Raw genomic sequence first — 7,035 nt, 5'->3', positions numbered from 1 at the left:
CGTTGCTTTTAGGAAAGGAAGGTATGGCTCAAGTGGCAGAGCACCAGCCTTGAGTGAAAAAGCCAAATGAGAGAGTGAGGCCCTGAGTTCAAGCCCTAGTGCACACACACACACACACACACACACACACACACACACACACCTGTTTTACACTGCTTGAATTTCCAGCTGTTTCCTATGGTAGACACTGATAAAATCTACTCGATTTTTTTGGTGGGGGTAGATTTTTTGGCCATAGTGGTAGCAGTGATATGGGTTTTTCATAATATTCCCCCAGTTGCTAAACTTTGGGAAAGAAATCCTCATCTGGAAACTCAGGGCTCTGAGTGGCTATGACGTGCAGATTCAGTGTTGGGGTATACTACGACATGTAGTCAAGAAGAGAGATGCATTTGTGATGTGTTAAGCTTACTTGTTGTTTCAGTATAACCTAGCCCACCATGTAGCACCTACATTTTTTTTGGGTGGTAGTCAGGGGTTGAATGTGTGGCCTAGTTGGGCACGCTACCACTTGGGCCACATGACCAGCCACAAGACACACACTTCTTTCTCCTTTATATGCTGGTATTGGGGTTTTAACTCACTTGGCAGGGCTAGTACTTTATCACTTGAGCCATACCTCCAGTTTCAAAACCCTCTTATTTGTAAAATAGACATAATACTAAACACTTATCTTACCCATGTCCATATCTTCCCTCTTAAAAAATAAAGTCAAGCTGGGTGCAGTGGCTCATGCCTGTAATTCTAGCTACTCAGGAGGCTGAGATCTGAGGATCCCCATTCAAAGCCAGCCCAGGCACCAAAGTCCGCGAGACTCTTATGTCCAATTAACCACCAGAAAACTGGATGTGGCACTGTGGCTTATGGGGTAAGGCTGTAGCCTTGAGCTGAAGGGCTCAAGGACAATGCCCAGAGCCAGAGTTTAAGTCCCACAACTGACAAAAATAAAATAGTCAAGGCTGGATGCTGATGACTCTCACTGTAATCTTAGCTACTCGGAAGACTGATATCTGAAGATCACAGTTTAAAAGCCAGCCTGGGCAGGAAAGTCTGTGAGATTCCTAGCACTTATTAGCCATCAAAAAGCTAGGAGTGGAGAGTGGCTCAAGTGGTACAGTGCTAGCCTTGAGCAAAATAAAGCGAAGAGAAATTGTGAGGCCCTAAGTTCAAGACCCAGTACCTGTATACAAACAAGATGGATTACAGGCCTGAGCCATAGGCCCACAGCTCCAGCTCATTCCACTCACAGAGCGGAAACTCTACCATTCCCTGAACCACACCTCTTGAGCTACTTTTTTGCCAGTTATTTTAGAGGTCGCATATCATAGTCATTTCTACCAAGACTGGCCTCTAGTCACGATCCTCTGGATCTCATCCTCCTGAGTAGCTAAGAATACAGCCATGAGTCAGTGATACCATTGCAGCCTTATGTATATGCCAGTTTCATTGAGGCTTCCCCTCTTTTTTTTTTTAAACATAAGATTGGTTTTTTGTTTTTTGGTTTTTTTTTTTTGGTTTTTTTGCCAGTCCTGGGCTTGAGCTCAGGGCCTGAGCACTGTCCTTGGACTTTCTCAAGGCTAGAGCTCTACCACTTGAACCTCAGCACCCCTTCCGGCTTTTTTTCTATGTTGTGATACTGAGGAATTGAACCTGGGTCTTTGTGCATGGTAGGCAAACTCTCTACTACTAGGCAAAACTCCCCACCCACCAGCAAGTTTTGAAACAGACATGCTCAAGATGCTTTGGGAGTTAGAAGACCCACATCTCTACTTGAGCAACTTCCCTCAAGAAAGAGACACATAATGGTATTGTGGGCTCTTAGAAGCTGCTTTGCTAAGTTTGCATAGTGGCACAGTCACAGCCGTGAGATTTATCTGAGGAGTAGTTAGTTAACTGGCAAAAAGAAAAGAAAGAGAAGGAAACTGCTAGGAGCACTGACTCTTCCCTTGGGCTGTAGATGTCCAAAGTTAACTAGAAGCAGAAGAAACACTTGGCATCGCTGCATCCATCTTGCATTGAGCCTTTTTTTTTCTGCAGCCACTTTGAAATCCAAGAAGAACAGGACATATAGGATGGCACCTGTATGACGAGAGCCAGAACTATCCCAGGTGAAGATAGAACGAATGAGGGCAACCACCTAGCATGAAGCTGCACCCTGAACAAGTGTTTATCCCAGCTGGATGCCAGTGGCCCTCATCTGTAATCCTAGCTACTGAGGAGGAGGGATCCAAGGAAAGTCTCATAACATAACAAGCAGAGGATCTCTCCCTCTCCCTCTCCCTCCCAGACCCTTTCTCTGTGTCAGTTGTGGGGATTGAACTCACAGCCTGAGCACTGTCCCTGAGCTTTTTGCTCAAGACTAGTGCTCTATCACCTTGGGCCGTGGCGCCACTCCCAGTTTTGGGGTGGTTAATTGGAGATAAGAATCTTATGGACTTTTCTGCCCAGGCTGGCTTTGAACTATGATCCTCAGGTACTAGTCTGAGTAGCTAGGATCACAGGAATGAGCCACCAGCCAGAGGATCTCTTAAAGACCTTCTCAAACCTCTGGGTCTTCACTGAAATGAAGAAAGAACAATATATTTCTGCACATCTTTTTTTTTTTTCAGGCCTGGGGCTTGAACTCAGGGCCTGAATATTGTCCTTGGGCTTTCTCACAGTTAGAGCTTTACCACTTGAACCACAGCACCACTTCCGGCTTTTTCTATATATGTGGTACCAAGGAATGGAATCCAGGTCTTCGTGCATGCTAGGCAAGCACTCGACCACTAGGCCAAACTCCCAGCCATTCTGCGTATCTCTTGAAAGACAGTAAAAGCAGGGGCCGGGAGTTTGGCCTAGTGGTTAAAGTGCTTGCCTAGCATGCATGAAGACCCAGGTTCGATTCCTCGGTACCACATATATAGAAAAAAGCCGGAAGTGGTGCTGAGGCTCAAGTGGTAGAGCTCTAGCCTTGAGAAAGTCCAAGGACAGTGCTCAGGCCCTGAGCTCAAGCCCAGGACTGGCAAAAAAAAAAAAAAAAAAGACAGTGAAAGCAACAAAGAACTGGTACTGGTAGTTTCATGTCTATAATTCTAGCTTGATCTGAGGATCAAGGTTCAAAACCAGCTTAGGCAGGAAACAGTGAGACTCCATCTCCAAATAACCAACAAAAAGTAGGGTGTGGCTCAAATAGTAGAATTCCATCCTTAAATTTAAACCTCTGTGCTAGAAAAACAAAGCAAAAACAAGGAAAAAAGAATCTCAGAACACAAAAAAGCTGGAAGTGGTGCTGTGGCTCAAGTGATAGAGTGCTAGCCTTAAGAAAGCCCAAGGACAGTACTCAGGCCCTGAGTTCAAGCCCCAGGATTGGCAAAAAAAAAAATACAGAACATGGATATTGGCCTCTTGGGTTTCTCTAACATTTCATCCATTTGACATTTCAGTTCCTCTTTCCCATCTTGAGTCCTTTGAACATTTTTTGCTTAGCTTTTTGTTCTTCCTCACCCTCTTCCCTTTGGCTAACCTTTACACAACTTGGAGGTTTTACTTTCTGGGGAAAAAGGCTTCTCTCCCCCTCCATTATTGTAAGTGCTATTGCTACACTTCCATAGCCCTCTGCTCTTCCCCTTTCTGAACACCTGCTTCTTCGTGCTGCTCTGGTGAAAGGATTCTGCCCCCTGCAGGCTGCAGTCTTTAACTGCAGGAACCCCACCATTACAATCAGAAACACTCACTTTGAAATTGTAATCATTAGTGCAACTTCCTGTCTTTGTGTGTCTGTGCCAGTACTGTGGCTTGAACTCAAAGCCATAAAACTCCCCTTTAGCTTTTCCTGCTTCAGGCTGGTGCTCTACTACTTGAGCCACACTTACATGTCCTGCTTCCTAAAGGTTAACTGGGGTCTAGAAACTCAGACTTTTCTGACCAGACAAGCTTCAAAACATGATCCTCAGATCTCAACCTCCTGTGTATTTAGGATTACAGATGAAAGTCACATAAACCTGCTTCCACATTTTACAGATGAAAAAGCAAAGAATTGAAGAAATGACTTTTCCTGTGGTCCCAAGTGGACGGCTCTCTGCTGTGTGGCCCAGTGGAAATGTGTGTGCTCAGCTTGTTTCTTTCTTTTCAGAATACTGTGATCATCAATGCAGATATAATTTATTTGTTGTCTTGATAGTCCTTAGGCTTGAACTCAGGGCCTGGGCACTGTTTCCAAACCTTTTGTGTTCATGGCTAGCGCTCTATCACTTGAGCCACAGTGCCTCTTCTAGCTTTTTCTAAGCAGTTTATTGGAGGCAGGAGTCTCACAGACTTTCCTGCTCAGGTTGACTTTCAACTGTGATCCTCAAATCTCAACCACGAGTGGTTAGGATTAATGGTGTGAGCTACGAGCAGCTGGCTATTAGTTCTACTTTTTTTTTTTTTTTTTGCCAGTCCTGGGGCTTGAACTCAGGACTTGTGCACTGTCCCTGAGCCTCTTTTTGCTCAAGGCTAGCACTCTGCCACTAGAGCCATAGCATCACTTCCATCTTTTTCTGTTTATATGGTACTGAGGAATCGAACCCAGTGTGTCATGCATGCTAGGCAAGCACTCTACCACTAAGCCACATTCCTATCCCTGTTACTGCTATCTTATCTGGGCTTCTTCTTCTTCTTCTTCTTCTTTTTTTTTTGCCAGTCATGGGGCTGTAACTCAGGGCCTGAGCACTGTCCTTGGGCTTTCTCAAGGCTAGCGCTCTACCACTTGAACTATAGCACCACTTCCGGCTTTTTCTATGTATCTCATACCAAGGAATGGAACCCAGGTCTTTGTGCGTGCTAGGCAAGCACTCTACCACTAGGCCAAACTCCAGGACCCTTTGTCTGGGCTTCTATACTCAAATGTGCACGGAGGAGGATATCTCCATCCAAAAAAATGTAATTGATTTCTTTTTTACATTTTGTTTGTTTGTTTATATTTATATAGTACAGCATACTAGGAAAATACTCTGCCACTAAGCCACATTTCCAGCCTCCAGCTCCCAAGGAACATTTTAAATTATTAGTTTAAGTGTTAGGGATTCAACTTAAGGCCTCAAGTAGACTCAACATGTTAAGCTTTTTTTAAAAAAAAAAAAAAAAAAAGATGAGTCTCTACTATGTCTAGTCTAGTTTCAAACCCTTGAGCTTAAGAGATCCTTCCTCAGCCGCCTGAGTAACTGGACCTACAGCTGCACATCACCACTGTGCTTGGCTCCTAGAACTTTGTATATGTGTGTGTGCTGGTCCTAAGGCTCCAACTCAGGGCCTGGACACTGTCTCTTAAGTTTTTTGCTCAAAGATATTGCTCTATCACATAAGCCACAGCTCTATTTCTGGCTTTTTGGTAGTGAATTGGGACTATAAGAGTCCCATAGACTTTTCTGTTGGGGCTGGCTTCAAACTGCAATCCTAAGATCTCAGCCTCCTGAATAGCTAAGATTACGGTGTGAGCCCCTGTTGCCAGCAGGATGATACTCAGGTTTGAACTCAGAGCTTTGTACTTGCCAGAGCCTATCCCTAACCCTCCAGAACATTTCTGATTCATGATGAAAAACCACTGCTTTTAAAGGGTAAAAAGTGAGTGTCTAAAATTCTTTCATAAACTGTTTAATATAAAAATTTGAGTTTATATAAAATTTGCACAAATAGGAAAATAAATGCCTATCTATATTTTATTTAGATTCACCAATCACTAACATTTTTCACAGTGATTCTCTCAGTGTACATACATATGTATACACACATACACATGTATACATACATGTCTATATAAAGATATTACAGATATGAATATACATATAATCTGTTCATACACTTGTATACATATACTTTATGCTGAACTTTTTAAGAACTAGCTATTGACATCATTATAATTTTCTTTAGTATGTATCTCCCAAAAGCAGGAACATATTTCCTGTGCAATTACTGCATGAGAAACCAAGGGAAGGAGTGACATTTACCAAAAAGAAATGTATTCTTTCCCTGACATATAACTGTAACACCTTTGTACATCATCTTTATAATAACAATAAAGAATTTTTCAAAAAAGTGAAAAACAAATACAACATGATTATCAAAAATTTACAGTGTTGGGGCCGGGAGTTTGGCCTAGTGGCAGAGTGCTTGCCTACCATGCACAAAGACCCGGGTTCGATTCCTCAGTACCACATACATAGAAAAAAAGCCAGAAGTGGTGCTGAGGCTCAAGTGGTAAAGCTTTAGCCTTGAGAAAGTCCAAGGACAGTGCTCAGGCCCTGAGCTGAAGCCCAGGACTGGCAAAAAAAAATTACAGTGTCAGTAGCTAATATACATCCATATTCAAATTTCTCTAATATGTCAATTATGACCTTTGTAACTTTTTTTCAATTCTGGATCCAATCAAGAATCCTAACCTCAGCTGAGCACTGGTGGCTCACATCTATAATCCTAGCTACTCAGGAGGCTGAAATATGAGAATCTCAGCCAGCCTGGACAGGAAAATCTGTGACTCTCAACTCCAATAAATCACTCAAAAAAAGTCAGAAGTGGCTCTGTGGCTCAAGTGGTAGAGTGCTAATCTTGAGCAAAAGAAGCTCAGAGACAGCAATCAGGCCCTGAGTTCAAGCCCCAGGACTGGAAAAAAAAATAGAATCCTGAACTCTATCTAGTTGGTATGTCTTAGTCTCCTTTAATATAGAAGTTCCCCGACTATTGTACCTTTCATTACATTGACATTTTGAAGTGTCTAGGTTAATTAGCAGCAGGGACCTAAATGTGAATTTGACCCTTCTGATCATTTCCTCATTGTTAGATTCAGATTAAACATTTACTTTTTATTTTGTTTGGCAAAATGTCATCTGCATGAGGCTGTGGCGCTTTTTCATCTCAATACCCCCACTTTGGATGGAAGAAAGTTCTAGGCCTTCATGACACTTCCAGCTTGGGTGCAGTAGAGTGGGGCTGTAGGTTCATCTCTGCACCAGATCCACAGCTTCCCGACGCTGGGCAGGGGGAGCCAGAAGGAGCCCAGGCAGTAGTAGAAGTCTTTCC

The sequence above is a fragment of the Megascapheus bottae genome, chromosome 17, assembly GCF_031878675.1.
Source record: "Megascapheus bottae isolate mThoBot1 chromosome 17, mThoBot2.hap1, whole genome shotgun sequence".
Lineage (NCBI taxonomy): Eukaryota > Metazoa > Chordata > Mammalia > Rodentia > Geomyidae > Megascapheus > Megascapheus bottae.
The sequence above is the reverse complement of the archived record's forward strand: the minus strand, read 5'-3'. Positions refer to the sequence as shown.